The 26,764-nt window shown below is 40.0% G+C and overlaps 1 long non-coding RNA gene across 1 annotated transcript in view; it reads right to left on the bottom strand.

Annotated features, from left to right (window-relative positions):
- Nucleotides 1-279: 279 nt before the first annotated feature.
- The window catches only part of LOC119697607, a 39,779-nt gene continuing 13,294 nt past the window's right edge, over nucleotides 280-26,764 (bottom strand). Inside the window, exon 4 of the long non-coding RNA XR_005255885.1 lies at nucleotides 280-492. This is a non-coding gene — a long non-coding RNA (uncharacterized LOC119697607). The remainder of the gene's footprint in view (nucleotides 493-26,764) is intronic.

Raw genomic sequence — 26,764 nt, forward strand, 5'->3', positions numbered from 1 at the left:
AATGTTGCTTTTTATGGGAATTCTGATTATAGGCTAGCACAAGAAATGCAGGTCATGCGGGGAGCAATGCTGTACAGAACTGAAGCATGAGACTGTCAAAGTGTAAACATCTTGAGGCTTTGCCAGAGGAGAGGGGACACAGGCCCATTCTGCCCTGAACTAGAAGGAAATATTCCCACTCTGTACGACAAACTATTCAAAATATTTTTACTATTACCATAAAATAATATAAAAACATAAAAGCAATCGGATTAAATGCTTTTCTTCACTTGCCATTCTGTGGAAAACACCTTCAGGAATTGCACCCTAACTGGACATTTTGCTTTTGAAATAATCTGGGTTTTCCAACAGACAGCTAGTTCACTTCTCCATGAGCTCTAAGAAGAGGCCAGCTCATCTCTTTCTCCTTGGCAGAGGTGGCAGGATGATGGACTCAGCATTCCAACCAGGAAGCTGCTCTTCAGAGCAGCTGGAGACCCCAGTGCATGTAATCTGAAAAGGCAAATAACGAGCTTTTCTTAATACATGTCTTTGAGAAAAAACATACCTCTAATCCCCACAGTCACATCACACAGTGAACACTACCGACATGTCATTTAAAAGCATATTTTAAAGAAACAGATTAAAAAATAGCATAGGCAAGAGGTATAGAAATCTGTAAGTGTAAACCAGCTACATCAGTAAAAGGTTGAATTCCCACAAATGGGAGAAGGGGAGCTTTCTACCAAGGCTAAAAACAAGTTCCTTGTGGCAGCATCTGGGAAAAACATGGCACTGCAAGGAATCTCGGTTCCCACGTCCTCAGCATGGCTGAGCAGCCACCCAAGAGATGGGGCATCACACACCTAATTCCATGAGGAAAAAGCCTACAAAGTAGAGATGTATAGTAAAGGGCAGGGTGGGAAAGAGTTCTGTTAATGCACTGGCAGGACAAAATTGGCATCCCAAATTATTTAGATCTTTATGAACCAGGAGACTGAGTTTGACCTCAGATCTCCCATGGCAGCAACCTAGGCACCAGGGCTGACCACCTTGGAATTTCCCTGTCTCAAGTTTCAAATCAGTGGAATGTACAGAATTGTTCAGGTCAGGAAGATGTTTCTTCCCCTCTTTTACTTCAATTTCAATAAAAAGTAAGTAAGCAAAAGCTTCCAGCCTGGAGACACTTTGAGTGTATAACATGTAAAGGTCTGTCTGGGACAAGAGAATAATTGAACACAGGGATAAGAAAACAGAGATGGGAAATCTGACCAACTGCAGATGTCAGAAAGGGGAGAAGGGTTACTGACCTATTTTTAATTTGTGAGAGTGTGAGCAGGCACAGCTGAAAAAGATGTCTGGTCTGCTTTCTGAAGAGAGTAATAAAACCCCATGAACAAGTGTGATACTGCATTTCCTTGTTTACTGAGAAATTAAGGCAGAGGTGGATATTCACATGACCTAATTGCTGATGCCTACAATAAGGTGTTCAGGTTCTCTGTAGGTAATAGAGTCAGATGCGCCTCCTAAGGGTCAGCCAGTTTATCTAAATTACACTCCTGCTATAAATCTCTTTCTCAATAGAGGAAGCATCTCTGTCTCCATTAATAATGCTTGACTTATGAATGTAATCAGTGCCAGAAGTTTGATGTTGTTAGTACTACCAGGTTGTCTTTTCTCTTTGTAGTGTCAGAGCTGTAGAGCAGGCTGATCTTTCTCTGATCTTTTCTAATGGTTTCTGTCTGCTTTCAAACAAAAGAAAAGCACAGGTTTCATCTAGTTTGTGATTACATATTAACACACTGCTACCAGATATGCAAACTGCAAACAGCAGTTTTACAAAAAAAGACAAGCTAAATATTAATGAGTATGACAAAGTCTTCTTCATGGGAGCCTACTCGCGGAAGGGGTGTGCAAGCACAGGGCATCAATGGTAGAAACCAGCAAGGCAGCAAGTCATTTTCAAGCCTAAAATAAAGATAAGAGCCAAGTGGAAACATACCCCATAAAACTTCTCCTTTAAGCTGCCTTCCTCCTAAGGAAAAACGGAGGTATTATCCTACCAAATGTTATAATGAAAAGTTCTGTAGCATTTTTATTGTTAAGGTTTCCTGTGTTAGAAAACAGTTAATTTTTTTCTCCTAGTTTAGTTTACCTAACACAAAAATATTTAAATATAGGAGAAGAAAAATGGAAAAGAAATGAATAAGAAAGGACTTTAAGCTCTAGAAACATTTTTTTCTGCAGTGAACTCAGAGTGACCGAAGTTCGTAACATAAGTTGAGCATGCAATATTTTCCACTGCTTACAGTTCCCTTCTGAACTTCCATTTTGTGGGAATACTCTTGGATCATTGCTGACCTGTCTTTGGAAAAGGCTCACTGTGTATTTTGGCTTGGCTTCCTTCCATTTCTATTCCTCTAAGTCTGTTCCCCATTTCAACATCTCTTATTGCCACATTGCCAAACACGTTACACAACCCCAGAGAAGCAATTTATAGGAATATTAGTAATTCAGCTGTGACAAAACAAGTGCTTTTCCCTTTTAACAGATCATTCTCTCCTGGGAATCATAGTTATGTAGCTGTTTGCTCCCTTGTTTACAGCATTGCACTGGATGTGGTATTTGAACAGGCAAACGACCCAAAGCAACATAAACCTCTGAAAGCCAACGCTCAGCAGCAGCTTTCAAAGCAAAACCTGGCTGGAAATATTCTGTGAAGACTTTTTCAACAGAGCCTGGAGAAGTCTCATAGACTAGTGTGTGACCTTCCTACAGCACATCAATCAAACCAAATTCATGTAAGAGAGATCCTGATTCGTTGTCCGTAGCCTGAGGCAGCACCATCCTGATGAGTCCTCAGCACCTAGGGAATGTAATCCATCACCAAGTACAGGGCACTCTTAAAATTCCAGCAGACACAAGGGTATGAAGCTGCATAACTAAGCCCAGAACTGGAATTGCCCATAAATTATAAAAAGCTTAAAAAGCTTTGACAAAAGTACTGAAATTCACAAGTATTGCCTGAACTTGTAAGCTCTGTTTACTAGAACACTGGCTCCCATGAGATACTCCAACAGGCCATCAGTTTGCTAGGTCAAAGACCTTAGTTTTCAGTATCTGATTGGAAAATTACATCAAGTTAAATGTCAGCTTCTCTGGAAAAAGACGGCCCCCTTTATGTGAGCTTAAAACTTGAGCTACATCAAGACCTTTTTATCCATCTATCTCACAAAACAAAAAGCTTCTGATTCATAACATGAAGCATGCTTTGCTGACCCTCAGTTGTTCTTTTTACCCTGTTTCAAATATTGCCACTCCTGCAGAAGAGCTTGTCAGATGGAGTATCTATCTGCCAGAGTTTACAGTCTGACACATTAATGTGAAATAAAATCACTGACTTTGAATTTATGCATTGTTTACAAGCTGCAGCTCAGGGTCACATTTATTTGTGCTTGACACTGACAAAGACCTCTGTAAAAAAATTGGTGGTGTGAATTAAGGGCAGTAATTTCTCAAGCCATCTCCATGAATTCAACCTTCAAGTCTACCATGATCACATTCATCCTCCATCATGCAGTTTATATAACCTAACACCAAACTTCAGTGGAGAACTGCAGTCAAGAGATACTCAAAACTCTCCCAGGAATGAGAAAAAAATCCAGCAAGACCATCTGAGCCAAGAAGCACAGCCAGGGGCAGAGCAGTGAGCTGCTGAGGCTGATGGCTTTCTGACACCTAGGCGGTGGTAAAGCAGGTCTACTAAAAGCAGCATGGCCACCCTCAGCTGTGACCACAAAAGGAGATGGTCTCACAGACACAAAATGACATTTTTCTATGTAAGGCTACCCAAACAATTCAACACAGTTTTCACTTGGTTCAGTATCAGAGTATATGTTTTCCTGAGCCAAACTGGTGAGCTCTACAATCTGCCAAGCATTGACACCACATATCACCACAGAGAGAACTTCATCAGAAAGACTTACTCAGATGCAGGCAGAAATAAATCTCTCTGTCACTGGTGCCACACAGTTACCAACAACATCCTCAGCCTGGGAACATGCATACAGAATAACACCCACACATGTATGCCTGGAGTGACAGATAGCATTCTCACCATGTGTCTGTCATTTCCTTTTGAAATTCTTGAGATACCACTGATGTCTTTTCTGGCTTCAACTAGTGCCAACACCTAGGAAAACATCACTGCATGGGCAGTGGGGCATTTAGCTGCTGCGTGGCACACAGTCAGCATGCAGTAATTGTCCAGCCAGCTTAACTGGACATTTCACCCATCACCTCCTCATCTGAGAGCGTGTTGTCCCTGGTTATGTGCAATTACTGCATGCATTTTGACCAGGGATCAGTAGGAATGTGTGCGTAGGGACAGTGTTTGGCATGATGGGCCCTGAGTAGCTTGAGGGATCCAGTCCAGCCTGGAGCAGAGAAAGCAGTTTGTTACTGCAACACTGGATCCTTGCACTGGGAGATACAAGCTTCTCTTTACTTGCCATCCCTTTCAGAAGTGAAGCATCAAAAAAAATTATTTTGTAACAATCTTATCAGTAAAACTGGGAGAAATGATGAAGCACAGGGCAGGGATGGGAGTGAGGGGCAGAGGGAAGCAGAAATGTCATAAACTGCTCCCCACAAGGCAGCCTAATTGTGTAATACACCCCCAGCTTGTAAATGTCAGCACTAATGAGTAGGTTTTCTCCTGCCTCTGCATTTTCCATCTTTCCAGGGCAGAACTGAAGGCTATGTAGGCAGTAACAAGGGAATGAGTAGGCAAACCAAGTGACAGATATTTGTCAAAAAAAAAAAAAAAAAAAAAAAAAGGACAGAAAATTCCCACATCCTCTTCAAGGATTTTAGTTGCTATAGAATCACAAAAATAGTAATAGGCTATAAAAGCACTGTAAACCACTAACATTCACTGTCTAACCTGAAGCAGGGTAAACAGGAGAAAAACACCAAGGCCAGATCTTGTGAAAAAGACTAAGGCCAGATCCACAAGCTATTGGGAGCTTTTGGGACAGAACAAAATAGGTTTGAGCCCTCCTGTCTGAACTTTCTGGGAAATAATAAAGTTAATGAAAAACTGTCATGTCCAAACTCAATACTGAGATTTACTGATGGCTGTGCCAGCACAGTATGATCTGTCAATTTGTTGGCTGCCCCCAGCAACAAATACTTGGACTTTCGCTAGCAAGGACATTTTAACCACATTCAGGATGAAATACATCCTAACATAACAGGACCTTATTAGATGTGTCATTGAGAAACAGGAATGATTTTTGGTTTCACCTTTGGTAAGGGGTGATGGTATAGCAAGACTATTTGCAGCATTTAGTTCTGTTCCAAGACACTTCTTGCATAATTAGTGCTCTTGCACTGTGAAACTATTCAATTTATACCTTCCCTAGTGAGAAGTGCCATGTAACCACAGCATTCAAATAGCAAGTAATAGTTTGATTGTCCATGCTTATATTTTCCATATTCAGCAGAGCAGATACTTTATTTCCATTAAATTTTCCAACCACTCTTCGTTCATCCATGACAGACATAAAAGAGGACAGTTAACTCATACATTTCCTGAGGCCACCTCATTGCAAAGCTCATTATCTAGATTCTAAAGAAACTTTCTCTGTTGCTCTGAAAAGTGAGGGAGAAAAAGTGTCAAATGAAAAATTCTATTTATTGCACCATCTATGGATTTGTGATAACAATAATGCAATTCTGTCCCCAAATCATCAGTTGTTCTTCCTGAGATGACTGACTTGAGAGCGTATACTCCTACTCAATGGTTTCTTTGCTTCCAAATAAATTCATAGCTTTTAGGTATGTTTGTCTTTCTGCAAGATCTCAATATCCTTAAGCAGTGACTAGACACAAGATTGCCATTTTCCAAAGAAGCCAATCCAGTGAGAGTTCACCTTCTACTCCTTTAAGTGCATTAACATAAACAGAAGAAAGACAGAAGATTCCCCCAAAATATATGGATAATACAAATCCACAACAGCAGGTGTTGGCCCTTGTGGTCCCAGGGACTGAATGCATCTGTTTACTTCTGCAGAGCTCTGATCTTGGGTAACTGAGGATCACTGACTTCACTCTGCCATTAAATCTCTGCCCTACCATGTTTCCACCAGCATTGTCCAACCCAAATATTGAAGAATTGTGATCAAAAAATACATATTTTAACTTGGTTTTTACTTATTTGCGGCCTATGTGACAATCTACTTTAATATGGATTTTGACTTCCTCTGAAAAAACATTTCTAACTCATTAAAATTACCCACACTTTAAAAACCCCAAAACAATCCAGCCCCAAAAAACTATCCAAAGATCCCAACCCCAAAACAGAAAAACAAACCAGGGAGGACAAGGTGAGCTTGCTGCCATTCACGCCTATAAATATTTGGTGGACACAAGGCCACTTGCTAACTGATTGCTTTGTACATTGTCTGCTTACGGCAGAGAAAGGGAATCAGAGAACACCAAAGAGCATTTGGTTAACAATTTTTCCCAATAACTTCTCCTGTTGGATAGTCCAAGCAACACCTATATGAAAAAAAAAAAACCCACATTAGTTTCTTGATAATATCTTATTGACAACTTAGCAGTTATATGTTCCTTTGGTAATTGGACTCTATGATACATTTGCTGCTTGAAAGAAATGATGGTAACTATACAAACCCATGCAAGATGGAATTTTAATCAGAAGTGGATTAATAATTTCCATCTTTGTTTTAGCAAGTCAGAAATGGGAGAGTTTTGTGCCAACCCAAAAAGGTATCATAAACTGAAGAATTGGAGCGTCAGGAATCAGAAATGGAGAAAAATTTATGTCAAAACATACTGTCTGAAGGTAAAAAGCTGATAGCAAGATTAACACTGTGAGGATTATGAAGCCCACACTGCAGAAATGCAAAAAAATGAGGTGCTGTTTCTATCCACCCCCCTTTTGTAAAATCTATATAATCAGGGAGTATTTCTCTCAGCTGGGTTAACAAAGCTCCAAATAAGATCTAAAATATATTCCTCAATTTCCTTCACTTCTGGATGAAGAGCTCACTTTCCCACCAAGCTAAAACACAAGTAGCTCAAGCGATCACTAGAGCAATGAAGCTTTTTTAGAGAAATGCAGCATTCAAAAAAGGTGAAAGGTATTAGTAGATAAGAAATAGCATTAATATCCTGTACTGTTGGTATTGCTTGCAGTCTCACAGGCTTGCAGAATGGAAAACTGGGACACTGCTGATTGAAGCTTAACTCACTTCCAGATGTAAGTTATTGTTTTTATCACCTGTATCTCAGGGGAGCTGTTGAATCAAATAGGCACTTCTCTCACAGGGAAAAAAGACACACTAGAGAAGTAAGAACAGCTATACTAGGCCAGACTACTGCATTTTCTAGCTCATTATCCTTTCTTGTCCAGAGACCAGTAAGAGATGCTGAAGTCAGACTATCAAAACAGGCTAAGCACACAGTGGTGCTTTGCCAGAATGCACTCCCAGCAGTCAACAGCTTCAGGACCTCCCAAAGGAGAAGCATATGCTCATGTGTACTAAGTGCTAATGGACTTTGCTTCCAAGAGTTCCTCTGGTTGCTTTTGAACCTGGGTCGAGTTTCGGTCCCCACAATGCCCTGTGGCAAAGGCTGCCAGAGCTTAGCTAGGCATCATGGAAGAAAATTCCCCTGCCTATTCTGAACTTTTCAACCTGTTTTTTCACTTGGCAGCATGTAACAGCAGTGGAGAAAAAGGTGAATTACTTTTCCCTGTCTACCTTCTGCTACTCTTTATTTGATAGCTCTGTGTCATACTCTTTCCTCCTAGTAATTTCTTTTTCATGATGAAGACCTGTAACCTATTAAGTCATGTCTTGGAAAGAAGCCACTCTGTATCTCTGATCACTGTTGCCTTTCTTTTTGTATCCCTTTTAGGAATGGAGGATTCATGAAGTGGGCACACCATTGACTCTTACAGCAGCACCACTATTTCTCCCATTTTCCTGCTCTATTCCATCCTTAACACTACCTAATACACTTTTTTCCCCTCTTTGATCCTCAGTGAGTACTCAACAGACATTTTGACAGAATCGTCCAAAATTACTCCAAAGGTCTTCTGTGATTGCCAATAGCTACTTCACAGCCTATCACTGTATATGTGACGTTGGGGCTGTTCTCCAAAGTGCACTACATTGCTTTTATCAACATTGAGTGTCAGATGGCATTTTATCACCCAGTTATGAAATGTGATCTTTTTACACCATTTTGTGGCAATCTCTGTTTATTCCCTCAAACTTCCTTTCATCACTGTCTATCCCCCTTTATCAGGTCACTCATGAGCAACCCAGGCAGCACTGGCTCTAACACTGATGGCCAGGAGATTGTAGTGCTCTCCTTCCCTGCAAAAATCCATTGTCTGTACCTACAGCTCAAGTGAGATCCAGTGTATAAAGAAAAACATTGTATGTAATTTTGTGTATTGCATACTTTGTACAGTGCCAACAAGCACATTTCCCTTAAATCCCAGGTCTTGTCTGAGAGCTTCATGCAGATGTCTTGGATATCATGGAGCATCCCAGGTGACACAAAGGGCTTATTTTTAGGCCACAGCATCAAACTCTTTGTTTCCTGCTTCTTAATGAATTGCAGACTCATATAAGAACACTCACATTACTCAGTAGTTTTTCTCCTTTTCAAGTGTTTGGCAAAAGCTGTTTTGGACATTCAGACCTACTATATCAGCTTTTCACACATGCTGGTAATTACCCTACAGAAGTCTCTAATAAATATCCACAGGATGAGATCTCTCTGGCAAGGCAATGATAATTCTGTATCATACCTTATTTGTGCATGTGCCTCCTTGTGTGTCTACTTTTGACCAAATTTCCTACAGTTTTCCTGATACAGATTTATTGGTTGCTAAGTCCCAAATCCTCCTGAAAATCTGTTATATATCAATTCAATATATTGAATTTCAATATCAATACATCAATTCGTATTGAATATATAATTTCAATATATTGAAGTCACACTTGCCCCTTTTTAATCATGTTGTACCAAGGCAGTTTTATGTGCTGTATATAAACTGAAGCAATTCTACTTCTCCACTAAATGTTGGTTCAACAATGCTGAATGAATCTATCTTAGCAAACAATAAATCATTAATTAATTTGTAACCCACCCACATGCCATGATCAGACCTGGACAAAAATGAGAGAAGACATGCTTCTAATCTTACTCTATAGCCCTTTTGCATTTAAAAGCTACAGCTATACCAGCTATTCCTCCTAAGGTATGCACAATCAGGAGTCGGCCAAAAATAAAGTTCTTTTGCTCCCATGGTTTATATCTAGTTCTTAATTAGAACATTCTGTGGCAGCAAAGGGATTTTTTGGATGACCTTTGCACTGGGGCTATACTGCTGTTGCCACATAAGGAAAAGGCTCTCACCCCTCACTGACATTTCTATGACAGCAAAACTTCTATAGCAGTATAGGCTGGACCTGTGTTTTAATACTTTGCCATGGCTGTCCCAAGGGCCACAGCACCATCTCAGCTCTCTGCAGCTCTGTGGCCCTGCCCCCAGTTTCAGTCCTCTTCCTGCATCTTTCCCTTTACCTGGGCTTTCAAAGGAAACCAGCCCCAGCTGCTCAAATATCTGCCACTGTGCCCACACTGGATACATACCATCAGTAAACAGGGGAAAGGCACTGTGGTATGGATCATATAACTGGATTTTCACTGGTGAGACAGAGGTGAAAGCTCCTCAGGGATGTTTAATTCATGAGTCATCACCATCATTAAGAATTCAAACCTTCCTGTAAATTCAAAATGTGAATAACTGTTGGAATTCATTAAACAATGTCTCCTTTTGTGTAATGAGCAGTAAAAAAAAATCATGTGTAAGAAATGGAATTTTACTATTTTGTAAAGCTGTTTTAGAGGAATCGTTGCTTTTGTCCATAAGGGAATCTATCACCAGATATAATTTTCTCCTTTATAGAGATCTTATTTCTCATTAAAATCAGAAGCAAAATCTCTTTATTCTGTACTTCTGAAATGATTTATTCACAGCCACTCTTCTGGTAAGATACTTCAATCTTGTGGTAATATTTAGACAAGGTCAGTTTCTGGCTAAACCTAATGTGTTGCTGTAGATTATTCCTATTCTTAGCCAATATCATATCATATAAATGTATTAGGACATTTTCCTGGACTACAAAATCTTTATAAATACTGGAACAACTACAGAATAAACAAATAGAAAGGCATTGCCTGTGGCTGACCTGTTATTTGGAGCTCTCTCTCAATTCCTTGACCTTCATTTTCAGTGTATAAAAACAAACCCAAGCATCAAAACCATACGGCTGTCACTTCCTCTAACGTTCTAACTCTAACATAACAGGAATGGAACAGAGCATGTAATGTGCCTTCACAAGCACCCCTGCATCAATGCACTCAGATCTGTATTTCATAGCTGTGTTTCACAGATCTCCATCAGGTCTAATGCCATTTTCAGCTTCCAGCCTTTGTTCCTTGCCTTCTTCATCACCTTCCCCAACAGAAGGAAAATCTAAGATGAAAGTCAAACCATGCTGACCGTTCAGTAGGTTTTTGTGGCTCACCTCTGCCTGGAAGATCCCTGTGCACAGGGATTAGTCTGGATTCTGCACAGCAGATCACAACAGTGTGAGAGTGACACCAAAACACCCCATCATTTAATGCCATGACCTACTTTCCTCCTTCAACATTTCTCACTGGGACTGGGGTTACTTCTGTGCTATGAGAAGTGGCAAGCAGCAGGGAGGGTGGGAAGAGACCAGACTGAATTTTTTAAGACTACAACACACAAAAGTCTTCAGAGTCAGATTGATGAAGATCTGCAAGTTTACCAGAGACCATTTGTGTCTCACTCTGCTCCTGCAGCACATTTTCAGGGACACACAAAATCTTCCAAGGTGCACCCAGAGAGCGAGGCCTAGAGCAGATGGGCAATGCCAAGTGAGTGGACGGCAGCTCCAGAGAGCTGCACAGCTGCTTCCCCAGTGTGAGATGTGCTTGGGGCTGCTGTGGCGAATCCAGGTGCCCAACAGCAAACCAGCCCACTTGACAAACACTGTAATACAGACAGGAGCATTTGGTGCTTCAGGTGGTACAACTCTCATTTCCCCCTCAGGATTTCAAAAGTTTATAAGATAATTTTCACCTTGGGAACACTATAGAAATATAGGTTATAGTGGCTGAAATGAAGCATTAGTTCAAGAGAATGAAATCAGAGATATTTTTGAAAGTGAAAATGGTTGACAGCATGCTATGGGAGGTTAAAAACCCCAAACAGCCATGATATGTGAATATCTCTGTGGGAGGAGTTGAGGACGAGGTAGGAGATTCCAGATAGGTGGATGCCGAAGCCTAAACATTACAAGGAAATCTGCAGATGTTTCAAGGTCTATCTCAATATGCAGAGCTCAAGCTATGAGTCTATATAACAGATGGCAGTTTCTGAGTCACTAAACATTATTATTTGGCAACAAAGTTATGCTGTCTCAACCATTTCTCATGGGATTCTTGCCACAAACTGCTGTGAAAGTGATGTGTGTTCTGTAGCATTCAACTGCAGAGTTTCTAAATCATTGAGCAGAGTTCCATATAACTGTAGACACAGACACATACATAAATAAAAGATCTAAAGTAAACTTGGCATAAATCAGTCTGAGTCAGAGAAATCAACACTGGAGTCCAGAGGCCCACAATTTTCTGTGTATTTCTGAATTATTTACGTCTGCACTTCATTACCTCCTAATAGATTAAATAATTAATTTTTTTAAGGAAGGTTTTGGAGAGATGTTTAGTAAATATGCAAGGGAATTATATCTCATCACGAAAGTCTGGCATTGAAAGTAGCTTTCTCTTTAAGATATTTGAATAAATAACAACCACACCCTATTCATAAATTGATTCCAATAGTGCCATTACGAGTATTTTATCTCCTACTCAACAAGCAGATAAAAGCTCAGAAGGCCAGATACACAAAAGTTTTTAAGTACCTAATTGCTTCCTGATTTCATTTAGTCTGAGTTTGGAGTGATTGGTGGGATTTAGGTACAGGATCTGGTCCTATGTATCTTTGCAAGGCTATTGGAAGTATTACTGTCCTGGTTACAGGATTAAGAAGCCCCAGCTCCAGTCTCATCCTCAGTTTATTAGGCTACAGCCTTTTCTCAATCACATCAAAAGAGTTAATAGAAATAGCACATGACCTTTCTGTGATAAGGCTTTTTATCACAGCAGCCTCCCAGAGAGTCAGTCTCTACTTTGCAGAGCTATTAATAGACAACATTCCTACTGGAACATAATTCCCAGAGTTGCATGCACAAGACATGCACCAAAACCTCATAAAGCAGCAAATGGATTACGCTCTGAATCAAAATAAATGAGCTGCTCACACTGCACAGTTAAATGTTCAATACAAGCTCTTATAAAACAGCTACATACCTGAAACCCTAAAGGAGACAGAAATGGTAGAGGGCAATTTGGGGCAATCCAGGGCAATGTGATTGTTATTTTCAAGTCCTGGTAACTCTCTTCTGCCCGTTACACATTTTATTTCTATCCTGTAAGGACTGTTGGCTAGGAATTGAAGGAAAACTACGAACAATTACAGCAGAGACTATTTAGAAGAGATCAGTGTTGTCTTCTTAAATCTGGGAAGTGGAAATACAGAAAAGGGGAAAGGATGGCTTCTCTTAAAGCTAAACAAACCTTTAGAGTTAAAGCACCTCTCTTTCAGAATATCTCTTTCCTCCTCCTCCTCCCATACAATGCCATGCACTTGAGTTAAAAGTCTGCTGAATGAAATGCTTCTTTCTCAGCAATATGCCAGTGATATCTTGAGCTGCTCATAATAGAAAGCAAAGCCTGCCAATATTTTTTGTAAACAAAGCCATTGCTCGTAGGCACTTATGAATCTAGAAAGTGATAACTCCTTTCAGTGCTGCCCTTTAAATTGTCATTTTTGCAGAAACCTGCATTTTTGAAAAATAAAACCAGGGCATAGAAAAAAGACATTATGGTCTGAGCTGGAAAAAACAATCTCCCTTTCCTCTAGGTTTTAGCTATCAAAACAGGGCAACAGAGCTTTGCAACCTTGACATTGTACACTAATGTCAAGGTGACTGCTATTATATCCTGTTCATTGTGCTAGGTATAATAAGGGACCTACTCCATCAGTACAGACAGTAGTAGTAGTTTAAGAAATGAAACAGTTCAAGAACTGTTAAACTACAGCCATAAATAAAGAGATGACGTGTGAACAATCGATGCTTGTGGACAATTAACATATAGGAAATTTCTGGATTTTGTTTTTTAAAGTTCATGGTTTTCCTTACTATTTGCTTTATGCATACCCCATTTTTAAATTGATCTGGTGATAATTAATAGACAAAAAGAAGGTCTGGCTGATTCAAGGAACAAAAAAGCTATTATATGGACAGCATCACAGCTTAATCTCCATTGCAAAAGTATATGGAGTGAAATCCTGCTCCTTCTGAAATGCACAGGAGTCTATCATTGAGTTCAATAGAGACAGGGTTTCAGCCATCAGCTGAAAGTATTTCTAAACTGTAAGATGGGGCAGCCAGCACAAAATCTTATTAGCTAACATCGAACAGTGTTTAGACAAAAGAATTTTCATATTCAAATAGTTTTGCTGTTGGAGGGGCTTGCTGTGAAGGCATATTAAACGCATTTCCAAAGTCAAGCTTTATGAGCTCTGCTTCTGTAACTGTGCAGATGTGCAGAAATAGATGCTGTTAGAGCTGGACCTTTGTGATCTTTTCTTTTCTTGTAACGTTTAGAACATGTCCCTGATTTGCAAGGTGTCCAACAATCCTAGAGTTGTCAAACATTTTTTGATTTTGTAGAGAAGCAGACAGTAACAGACATGAAATGCTCCCTAAGGATTTTATCTGCCCAAGCTTATTCCTCCTCCATATTTTGTGCTAAAGTAGTGATGTCCATGCCTCTCTGCTGGTATCCCACCTTGCACCTGAGCTTTGGCTAGAAGAATTATCAGCAATAGCTCTGCTTGTACAGACCTCACTTTTTTCTTTTTTTTTTAAACTGCTTTTTTTCCCAGCAATTATGAAGCAGGACAAAATATCAATGTACAGGCTTCAATAAATGCCTGAAGTCTAAAGAAATCTCTGAAAGGGATGAGTGTTTTCCTCCCATAAGGCAGACTACATAATCTGGAGCACATTCTATAGCCAAGTAATATGCTCCGTCTCACTTTAAGAGAGAAGTAGTGTAAAACCACCTCACCTTGTTTCACCACTACATGTTTTTACAGTTGTTCTGTTGCAGCTTCAAATGTTGTAAAATGCACCAGTTCAGTCAAGTGCTGCTTCAGCCTGCATGAAAACAGGCATAGGAAATTCAATACCCTTCTAGGGTTTTTTTTCCTTCCCGTCAGCCATCATTCCATCTCTTCATAAACAGCATCCAGATGTTAACAAACATACCAAACTTACTGGTTTTCAGTGGCACAACCTTTTTCTATTTAGCTGTTTCTATCTTTTTATCTGCAGCCTTTGCTGATTGTTCGTATTTCCAGCTTACCACAAAATATGCTGCATGAGCATCAACAAAAGAATTATTTTAATATGAACCAAAACAATACTATTTGCTTCCAATCCAGGGAAATAGAACTTTCATTTAAATTTATGTTCATTGGAGCTTTCACTAAATTTTTTTCTGGATGGGAAGTCAATGTGGAGCATCACTGAATGTTCCAGTTGGATTCCAATAGTGAACTTCTATTTTCAGAGTTCCAAACAACTCAGTTCCAAAGAGACTGAGGATCTTTTAAATATTTTTTGAAGTGTGCTTCATTTGGTAGAAAGTAAGTCCTCATGCCACAAACTACAGGTTTTAAGATCAATACAGGTCTGATAAGGTTGAGACGTGACAAAAGTAGAATATGCTATGCTTTGCACAGGCTTTGCAGCATCACTGAACACATTAATGCTTCTACACTTTAAGAAACTTTCTGAGGTAAATTTATGGTCATGCTGATCTGAAGGTTATTTTGGGTCTTTTCAAATGACAGTGAGAAAAATTTAAAGGAAATGCAATTATTTAGATAATGAAAATTTTCATTACAGTCAGGCTTTAGAGACACCTGTAAATTCTGAGACCTGTGGACTAGATTTTGCATCAACACTGTCCTTGGGTCAAAGGAGCTCCAATCCAGGTAAATGAGAGAGAAAAGGAAGAAAAACAGGACTAAGAAAGTTAAAGCAAAGTAGTGACAGTACTGTCTTTCAGCACAAGCCCTGTGCTCTGCTCCAGAGCAGCAAGCTAGAGGAAGAAAAAGCCATAGCAAATGTCTAGGTTACACTTCGCTGCTCATGCCACAGTTTCAGGGTTCCTACCTGTTTTTCTATGAGAGCATCTCACTTTCCCCAGAAAATTATTTTTCCCCCCCTGCAATCTAGAAAAAAACTTTTCAGCAACATGAAATGAGATTGCAATTCAAATGTAATAGATGCTCAAACAGGCTAGATAGATAAAGTCAGTTGTGACACAAGTGTGATTATGGGAAAGGCCTCCATAATTTTGTTTTTACATAACCAGTGCTCTACAGCTGAAAATTTATTTAAAGAAATACTGCATACAAAGTGATCACTGACTAAATGCAGCAAAGGACCAGATGCTGTTAGGTTACACTTCCCTGGACAGGCAGCACTGAAAGTTTGAACAGTATGGCCTCAATAAAAATGCAAGTTAAAAACAACTCCAGGCTGTAACCATGCAGTCGCTGCCTATATTCCTACCCTCATTTATGTAACAGTGTTTACTACTTTTTCTCCCCAGGAGTAAGATTTCAGATAATTACTCTTTTAACTTGCAGTCTCAAAACTCTGTTCTTTTCTTTTATAGAAAGACTCCATAAAGTTTGATTCTGTTCACTTCCTTTCCAATTACAAGGTCTTCTGCAAACTTGGTCATTTATACCAAAGAAACAGCTTCAAAGGAATCCCTATGAGAAAAAGTGTTTAGAGGTGATCAGCAAAGCCCATGAAGATATTCAGGGGCAAGATCCAGGTTTAACTTCAGCTACAAGGAAACATTGAGCTTTTGTTGACAAATTAGAATCAGAAACGGAGAACCCACAGAGAAAACCAGCAATGTTCAGAAAATTCTCTCTATCCCCATAGAATCATGGCTATAAACAGGAAAATCTCAGGACTTCTCAGCAAGATAGGCAAAACCAGATTTTGCCTCCTGGAAAAAGGAATTTGAACTTAAGTTGAACTGTTCCTACCACAGTAAGCAAAAGTGGGCACAAGTGGGATGCAGAGCCAAACTGCTGGGAGCCTTTGAAATTGGCTTGTTGCTGTCCTAAGGAGAGAAGGAGAAAGTTGTTGGTCCACAACAGTGAGTCGTACCTCAGATGCCCTATTGCTCTTCCTTCAGCACGAGCACCCTGGCCTTTGACAGCTCCCAAGGAAACAAACCAGGATTATGGCACTTTTGTTTCTTTACTTTGGTTTGAGCTTGGTTTTCCTCCCTAGAGCAACTCTGACAGACAGAGGGGAAGTTCTGGCTACCTATTGCATTGAGATTGTGTGCAGAAAGGTTTTGGTAGCAGGAGGGACTACAGGGGTGGCTTCTGTGAGAAGCTGCCAGAAGCTTTCCCTATGTCTGATGGATTCCAGGGCAGCTGACTGCAAGGTGGACCCACCACTGCTCAAGGCCAAGCCCATCAGCAATGGTGGAAGTGCCTATGGGATTACAGATTTAAGAAGGGGGAAAATCCCCTTTAACTGCAGACAGAGAGAAGAGTGAGAACATGGGAAAAAAAGACCTTTAGAGGTGACACTTAGTGGAGCCCCGTTGCCTTTTTGGTGCTTGATGAGCACTGGTTGAATCTTGTTTATTGTTGGAACCCAGGACACTCCTCTGGGTGCCCTGGATGGCCCGAGCCGCTGGCAGGGGTCTCTGAAACCCTGGCATGCAGCCAAAGACACGTGACGTTTCAATCTTAGCCCATGGAGCAAATTACCAACTCTGTATGAAGAATTACAAGCCACACAAGTTTAGGTAGCATAGTAGAGATAATCACAAAGCAAAGGGAAAAATTTCTGAGTGCTGTACAGGAGGGTTTTGACCTCTGTACAGTGGGGTTTGGATTTTGTACATGGGGGTCTGAGGCTCTAAGATAGAGGAAACAGGACATGCCTTGTCTTTCTTCCTTCTTCCTAGCCTCCATGATTTGGGTGATGTTGGCACTTTTAGATTGGTTTAGAATAGAAGCTGACTGTCTAACATAGGTGATAGCTATTGGAAGGGAATTGTAAATACAGTACACTTATTTTTTAGTATAAAAGATAGCACCAGCCTCGGGGGCAGGCAGAGTGAGTGTGCAGAGTGTGCCTCTGGCTGACCTGCTGAGCAGACTGCAGCAGCCCAGAAGAAAATCTTTAAGATAACACACAATAAACAACCTTGAGACCGGACAACAGAGGACTATTCAGTCTTTCTTTGAAGGCATGGGTTGGAGCAAAGACTTTTCCACCTTTCGGAGTCACCCTGACCTGGGGTAGACTCCGACATTGGCGTCTGCTGGGTGGGCTGGAGACTCCGACAGTTTATGGTACAAGTAGTAGTCTACCCCAGCACAGAAAGTCACTTTTCAATAAATCTATAGTTGGCCTGCTGTGTTCTGTACATGAAATTGTTAAGCCAGTTCCCCATTCTGTGTTATCTATTTCATATAAATGATTCATGAGGGTTGATTTGTTGGTTTGCTTTTTTTAAGAGTATGCAGTTATTCTACAAAGGATTATATAAAATATTCATGAGGTTCAGATATAATACACCTGCAGCGTGGTTGCATTACCTACTAAGTCTTACCTCAGTTGGACTGATTTTTTTTTTTTGGCTGTTTTCATGTTTCACTCTTTCAAGCCACATAACTTCTTAACCAAAGAAGTTAAGAAACTCAAGTCAATGAAGGCTGTTCAAAGCTTTTGCTTTTACTGATTTTACCCCTCTAGATATTCACAGATCACAAATCCTAATCTGATCAGAGCCAGATGGCATGAGTATGCCTAATCCATTATACTAAAGGTTTTGGAGGGGATTATTGAGACAGTAAAGAGCACACATAAAAGAAGAAAAGAAAAAAAATTTCTTCTTGTTTGCACTGAAAGAAACAAACCAGCACTTCAAATACACACAAAATTAAATAATTTAATGTAACAAATTCTTCTCTTTGTAGGAATGCCAATGTTTAATGAATAAACAAAGTAATGTATGTATAAGGAGACCATGAGATGATGATACAAATGAATGAGTTTTGCCAGACCCAAGTTTCATCTCTGCCTATCACTGCTCCCAAAGGAAACCAATTGTGCAGTTTTCATTCCATTAGGCTGATGTATTGCTTTTGCTCCTTCCAGAAAGGGGAAAAAACTAGACGCTTCACCAATTGAAAATAGTTTTGTTCTTAAAAAGTGATCATTTGGTTTGTCTACTTCATATTAGAATGAAGAACGGCCACCAGCCAATGGCTTAAGCAGTACTTTTTGATAAACTGAATTGCATAGTGATGCTAAATAATAGTAAATAAAAAATTCTAACAACGTTTTTGAAATAAACCCTGAAAAGGTTGTTACAGAGTGACCTGCAGTTATGAGGAGCTGAGGGAGCAGACTCACAATAGTTCTTTGTCTTAGGTGACAGAAGGATAAGGAAAATGAAAGACAGCTTTGAACAATTAATGCATCACTACCAATGGCTGTACAGAACCACAAATACAGCAACTTCCTGGCCACCTGGGAAGGAGGTGGAAATGCTGCTGAGCACATTGTAGCCCACCAATGCCCAATCCTCCCCAGCCTGGCAGGATTTGTGGCTTATTCTAGTGGTAGGCAGGGCTGTATGGTGCAATCAGTTCTCAAATACCCTGCACAGCCATTAACCCCATACACACCAGTGACCCCAATGCCATTGGAAAGAGACATTGGCTTCATTTAGTTTACAGGCCAGAAATCTTCATGCACCATTCAAAGACTGTTTGGTCTGAGTGGCCATCCTTTTAATGGCCAACACACGAGTAGCAGGAAAGAATAAAACCCTCTGTGCACTAGCTGCCTGCTCTTGAGTTTCAAATTTATGAACAGACTTCAGCTTATAAACACTCTCCACATACTAATTCTGGGAAAGATTTTTGGAATGCTGATCTGCAGTTGGGGTGGTAAAAGTCCAGCTTTTTATCAGTTACATAAACATTTATTTCTAATAAACTGTTTTCTGAATATGCATTTCTCTTTTTTTCTTTTTCCTACTTGCTGATGTTGATTTGGCACTGTTTTTATCTACACCACAATAACAGTGGTTCCTATTTTCATGGAAATTTTGCTTTCACATTTTTGGTAATAACAACAAAAAACCCCATACTGTTTTCCTGGCACTAATCAGCCCAATTTATCATGACTCCCGAGCTGACAAGTTGTGGCTTTGTTATGGGTACAGTTAAGCACATGCTTTTCAGTTAAGCATAATATTCATCCTGTCTCTCAGCTGGATTTCACTTTCAATATACACCACCTAAAATCTAGAACAGCTTCTTGTAACCACGATCGGAATCTAGCCCAGACAGTTAATTCAGGAAAGGAACACAAAAATACCACGATACTGTTCAATGTGACAGCATTATTGTAACACATTACATGCTAAAATGTTGTGGGAAAGAACCTGCAAGTAGGTTAAGACTTTCCACTTTGTGCTGCTTTGGAGCTTGGCATATACAAAGAGAGAGATCTGTCACACCAAGTGGGTGGCTGGAAGGTCAGCTCCCATATGTGGCTGGGCACATTCAGTAAGACCAAATTCCCTCCTGAAACGTACATGCAGGCACAGGGATTGGCACCACAGTTGTCCTACAACCCTCCTCCACAACTGCAGGCAGCAATTCTCACAGCAGCCCACACAGCTGAGGTGGGACAAAGGCCACAGCCTGACCTGTTCCAACCCTTCACTCACAGTTCTCAAGTACCAACACACAGACTAAGGTGATGTTCAGCCAACAAAAACTTGAGGCTATTTCTTACACCTCTTTTAGAAATCCTGCTACTCAAAATCCTGTGGGCAAGTGTGAAAAGTGACAGCAATAAAGACAATGAAGAAAGGTGTCCTCATGGTAAACAGCCCAGCCTACACCCACACTGTGAAGGATCTGTCAGTTTTCATGAGGCAATAAGAACTGGAGCTGTTTCAATTGATTCTTGCATCCTTGATGTTCCACATTACCCAAGAGCTCTGTTCTACTTTCTTTACTGGAACCTAACTTTATGTGATGCACCAGCACTTGCATTTCCAGCTCTGGCACAAAGCACTTCAACCTGCAGGTATCATCTGCTCCTCACTCTGCACTGAAAACATGCTACTGGTGTGCACATCGAGTTTGAGGTTACTTTTGAAACGCTTGTCCTTTACCTCAGCCAGAAGGCCAACTTACCTCACATCTTGTATCAGAAATGGGGGCCAAATACAACTCCCTGACACTCTAGAACTACTTCTATAATTTAGCAGTACTGAGCCCTTCCATAATTTAGTAGTACTGAGTACGACTCCACTAAGCTGGAAATCACCTGTGCTACTTGTACTACTTTGTAGGTTTTCCAAAATAGCTGAAAACAGGAGTTAAATGAATCCTAGATAGTGAGTTCAGACTCATGAACCATAAGAATTGGTAACAATTCTAGAAGGAATCATCCCACTTTGAAGCAAAACAAAGCTTATTCGTCCTCTCCATGTTTGATCAGCTGGGGCCACTCTGATTACTGTTGAGGAACTAGTAGGGAAGGAAAACCAGAGAAATCTCAGTATTATCATAGGGCTGACCAGAAAGGGAACCAAATTCCTTTATTACTCAACTTTAAGCAATTACAACCTATTCCCCCTTTTATTCTCCCTAACTGGTAATCAGCCATGACTTGCCACCCAAGAATGAAACTGCCCTATAAATATGTTACACACTAATAAAGGAATTTTTTTTTCCATCATCTCTATCCTCCTATTTTAGGAAGTTTGGTTTGGCTTTATTCCCCTGCATCCTTGCCAGCAAAATTTGTTTTTTTCCCTGACCAATCAATTCCTTGAGTACATTTCAATTTCTTGCCACGCTTCTCCCCCTTGCCTATTACACACCTACCATTTTGCACTCGTTCCTCTAATTATGGTTTCTATACTTTTCCCTGAAACAGGCTGCAATGAACTAAGTAACAAACAGCATTGCCTTAAATGCAAAACCAGTGTTTAATGAAGTAAGTGAACAAGGAGACAAACTCCAAGGAGACAAAATTGCAGCTACACAGCCCACACTGAGGAATGTCTCTAAATACTCATGAATAAACAACATGTAAGGGAAGTAAGGGCATTCAGTCAAGGAAGATGGATGAAGTAACAGTTTCTTCTGCAGTCTCAACTGCTTGGCATTTAATATATCATTGAGATGGCAGCAAGCCTTGGCTTTAGTACAGCTTGAGTCTGCAAGGATAACAGTTTGTACCTCTGCCTTTCAGGTGCCACAGTTACTCCTGCTCAGACAGAAGTGTGGGAATATTTGCAGGGTTTTGCCTCCAGAATGAAGGAAACAAATTATGGCATGCAATTGTCAGATACATTCCAAGGTTACACAAGTAAAGCCATATAATTATATTATTTATTGTTCTTTTTTCTCTAAATGGACACCAAGTAGCCTTGCACTTTGCTGACCAAACCTTCATCTTCTGCTCTAAAGAGGATCTTTGAACCTTCTGTTCAATAATACAACTCCTCAGCATATTGTAATGTGCCTCATATGAATACCAGCAGCTGAGTAACAGGTAAGGACCCAACACTGACATCTTATCTTCTCTTAGAGTTCGGCAGTTGTAAATATGGACAAAGCCAAAGTTACAAAATTAGGCAATGAACTTGTCACCCTGCCAGCATCCAACTGGAAGAAGCTTTCTTCTTGGAATACAATTTAAATAGATGTATGGATTCAATTAGCACCCGCCCAATATGAATGGTGCATAATTTACATTTACGTCAAGCTGCCCTATAAATCTGATAGCTTTACAGTCATCTGCCTGCGAGTACCTTAACTGCCATTCTGACTGACTGCCAACATGTTTTGGCTATTTATGCAGTGAGAAACAAAAGGAGCTCTTTTTTTGGTTCCTACGTCCTTTAATTTTAGTTTTGGAAAGAAAGCTCATGAATTTTCCCATCCTTCTTTCTCTGAAGTCTCTTTCAGAGGGAAGAAGAGGAAGGGGAGAAAGAATATGAGAAGAATAGCAGAAGGAGGAAAAAAATGTGAATGTCTCAAGCATGTCCTCATGTCTTTAAAATGCTAGGAAAAAGGATCACTATTTCCATTTCACTCCCCTCCTCCAGTTTCAAGCACTCTATGGGAGAGGAGATGATGACATTAAGAAGTGTATCAGGAACAGCTGAAGCAGGAATATTGACTTTGTCTGAAATATCAGATAGGTTTTCTCTCTCTGTGAGTTAGGAGTTGTGATGTAAAGCCCAACAATTTCCTTCTCCCTCTTCACTGCTTATAGGGAGTGTTATTTATTCCTAATGCACTATTTTGGGGGAAGTGTTTCTCTTTATTGATTCTCCAGAGATGTCTACTTATAGCCATATTTAAGTACCACTCATGTAATTTATGCACCTCTAGCATTAGTTGCTCTCTTCTTTTGTTCTCCAACTGATTCCAAGGAAAGCAAATAAGATAAAGGCACAGGGCAAACAACAGTTATTCACTGAGTGGCAAGAACTTTGGCAAAATCAATTTGAACATGAGACTCGCAGGGCAAAACTTTGTATGAAGATTCACTGCTGGGTCACTCACAAGAAGACATGAAAATGGATTTCAAATAATCCAAAAGATTTTACAGTAAGTAACCATCAAATAAACAACAACTGAGAACTGTTCCTATTAGTGAGTAATGCAGCAGAATATATCCTCAAAGGAGCCAGGAAAGATATGCTCCATGGCATTCTTGGCATGGGAACGTTGGCAGTTGAAAAGGTAGTTGTAGGGAAGGGTGGGGGCTTTTATCCCCTTTTGTCCTATACTCCTACAAAAAGAAAAGACCTTTGTTTTTTTTGTTTTTTTTTTTTTAAGTTGCCCTCTATGGTTCATTTCAAAGTGGTTCATATATTCCAGGGAAAAAAAACTTTGGGTGGAACAGTCACAGCCATAAGTCAGTAAATCTTCTCATTACAAACCATCACTTCTGAATTAGAGCTCAGATCTTGCAAAAGGTCTGTCCTATGATGAGAAGAAGCCAGGAGTCCTCCTGCTCCAGAAAAAAATACTTTGGGGTAAGGTTTTATTTCCAATCACTGCTTTGTCCAGATATCCAGAGGACACAAGTATACCCAAAGGAAAGCACCCAGCATGATTTCTGCCACCCCCACACCAAGTAGTGTGGTGTGTTCTGTAGCATACCTGGGACAGCAGCAGGACTTCCCAGGGTCACTGCTTCCACATCTGTTCTCTTGCACAGACAGTTTGCCACTCTCTACCCACAGCCCTTGTCAGATCCTCTTCTCAACCCTGAACTCAGAAGACAGAGGCTGTCAGATAAAGCATAAATCACCCTCTCACCTGAAGCTGCAAGTCTCAACCCTTTCATGAGGTAAGCACCTGAGCAGCGCCTTCAGCTGAGAGGCCACTACAGTAGCAATCAAATAATGTCAGCTCATTCAGCCCAAAATTCAGCAAAACCACATCTCTTGTCCCTTGCATGCCACAGGGTATTTTCTGATGTTCAAGGCTGCTCGCAAGGAGGCTTGATTCCAGAGTCTGGCAAAGCTGGCTGTCAAAATGATTGTCTGGGCATTTAGCCTACATTTTCCATTTGTATTTTTCATGTTAATACTAATTTATGCATATAAATCAGCTATATGTATCCATTAGCTTTTCTACATTTTAACAACCAAGTACTTCTGAGTGAATATTAAAGAGATGTTAATAACATGGCAAAGCTAATTAAACATTGAGCACATTGCTATGTAGCTAGCATTTTAAGGAGAACTACAGCTGCTGTGATGGGATTGCATTTATGTGCAAGAAAATACCCTTTTAAAATAATCAGAAATACATTATTCAGAAAAATACAATATCAAACTCTTTCAGCTGACATAATAACAAAAATTCTGATGGGAAAAAATCAAGCCATTTAACAATTGTATGAGAAAGTTTCAATTTATACAAGGAGGTAAGGCTTTTTCCTCATATGCCCTAGATGATTGTGGTTGCAACAATGCTATCTATTTATGATGGATCTGGATGAAGTAATCCAGTCTTAAATGGAACAAAAAGAGATAAACATGTATTAATAAAAGCACAGATAAAGTGCATCAGCAGATATGCCAAGGATCTCTCAGTTGTCAAATACAGAGACAGCAAGCATCTTTAGAGTTCAGTACATAGCTATTCTGAACGTTAACAGCAAGCACGGGCAGGCAATTTAAACAAAGACTAAAGCAGCAGGCAAACCATACTGCACTGCCTCAGCTGCCTCTCCTGCTAAGGATCCTGTAACATCATGTGAAAGTCTTATTCTCCTATTCTTGCTCATAGGGTAGATCAAAGCCTGAAATACAATTTTTCATATGAAATGTGATTGCCAACTCTACTTTAACTCTGTTCATGTAGCACGGCAAACTTCTATTTCTTTTTGTCATATCCATGTCAACCATTAATTCTAAGCCTTTCCTCTTTTACATTATAATGTCTATAAACACTTTGAAATCTGAAAATAAACCTAACTTATGATATAGCCTGTAGTTCTGCTCAAGTACCACAGCAGTTGTACTGCAGCTGTACTGACCCTGGCATCTCATATTGTGCCTTCCAATAGCTGTGCAAACTTCAGTGCATTTGCACAACTTAACACCTGCAATTTATGCAGCTCAGTAGACAAGATCAATATACAGTTGAATGCCTCCAAGCATCACTTAATCTAGGAAGAAATTATTAGTAAAATTAAGTATGAAAACCAGATATGACTGTATCCACAGAGGCGTCAGATCTGAAAAATGGCATAGTGGCTACATTAAAACGGAGAAAAGTCATAATTTAAAGCCATACTGGTTTTGAAGGAGAAAGCAAAACTTGCCTCTGTTACAGCAATGGCATATAGAAGGATAGAAACAGATCCCATGATCTCAGTGTTATTGAGACATTCTGAATTTTTGGATGATTAAAAGAAAAAATGAATATATTCAGTCAGGCTAACACACAGCAGACCCAGATTCTGCAAAATTGCCCTTGAAATAAGATGTTGGCACACTACATTTGAGCAAAAGCAGACTTTCAGAATGCGATAAAGCACTGTGCTATTTAGAACGGAAGCAACAAAGATTAGATGCAGCTAACTATGATGTCTCACATAAATAGAGTCAAGCAGGTTATATCCCAGCCTTTCAACAGCCTTCCCTCTTCCAGACAGTCTGTCATCCCTATGACATAATAGGGAAACCTCCAGATGGGAGAAACATTTTCCTATGATGATTTTTACTAAAGTCGAAAGATCCATTGCAGGGTTATTTCCACTGATTACCTCCCACAGGTCAAAACCAAGCAGTTAAGATGTGCATCTAAAATAAGTATTGCTGTCATATTCCCCAAGGCAGCAAAACATAAGGAAGATTTTGCCAAGATTAAAAACAAACAAAAAACTCCAACTAAGACCAAATGTCAACATGCAAAACCTGTTAAATGGTAGTCCTGCATAAAAAGACTGACATGAACCTTGCATGTCAAGATTTATGCTCCTTAATTTGAGTATTTGATTCCTGACTGAAAGATTTTCATAAATAGTGGTAGAGATGATGGTTTGCTTAAGCACAGCACCTTTTGCTGGAGAAAGCCACCCTCTACAGCCATGTGAGAAGAGAGTGCAGCTGCTGAGATGACATCTTGAGTGGATTGCAAGGATGGCATCTTCCACAGAAAAACAAGAGACAACAAATGAGGTCCCCACAGTTGTGACCTGCAGCCTCGTGAGATGATAGATGATGGGTGCTCAAATGACACATTTGTACGGAGTATTTGTCTTGAACATACAGAGAACAGAACCTAAAGACTTTAACCTGAACTACAGTCATCTTTATAATCCTCCCTCACTACATACTTGGCAGTGGATCTTCAGACCCTCTGACTTGAAACTAAACTAGAAAGCTCCCTGGCATGACATGCAGGAGTGCAGAGGAGCCAGATTTTATTTTCATCAGCTCCCCTCCTGAAGCAAGGCAAAAAAATCCATGTCCAAAAAGCAAGCATATCTCTTAAATGAGGTTAGAAATGAGGCAGATTGTTCCATCTAAAAAGTAGAAGTAGCATGGATGTCCCTAAGCTTAGGTGAAGCACTAGCAAAATAAGTGTAAAAAAATCATACTGTTAGAACCAGTTGATGTACTGTACCTACTCTCTCATTACAGAGTTAGTCAGCCAGAGCTCAGAGCAGGAGAAACAGACTAATTTTGGACATAAAGAGACACAGAAGCAATCTAGCAAGACTTCTTCCAAAAACACAGAGAGCCACTCAGTTGAGCAAGCTCATCTTTGATTCAAAGGCAACATGAGCAAAGATTTTTTTTTTTGTATTAGGAGAGAAAAAAATTTATATTTGTCTTTTGCTTTTGTGCAAAACATTAATAAAATGACCACACTGTAGCAGTGAGCCTAAATATCATT

This window comes from Motacilla alba, chromosome 2 (assembly GCF_015832195.1).
Source record: "Motacilla alba alba isolate MOTALB_02 chromosome 2, Motacilla_alba_V1.0_pri, whole genome shotgun sequence".
NCBI lineage: Eukaryota > Metazoa > Chordata > Aves > Passeriformes > Motacillidae > Motacilla > Motacilla alba.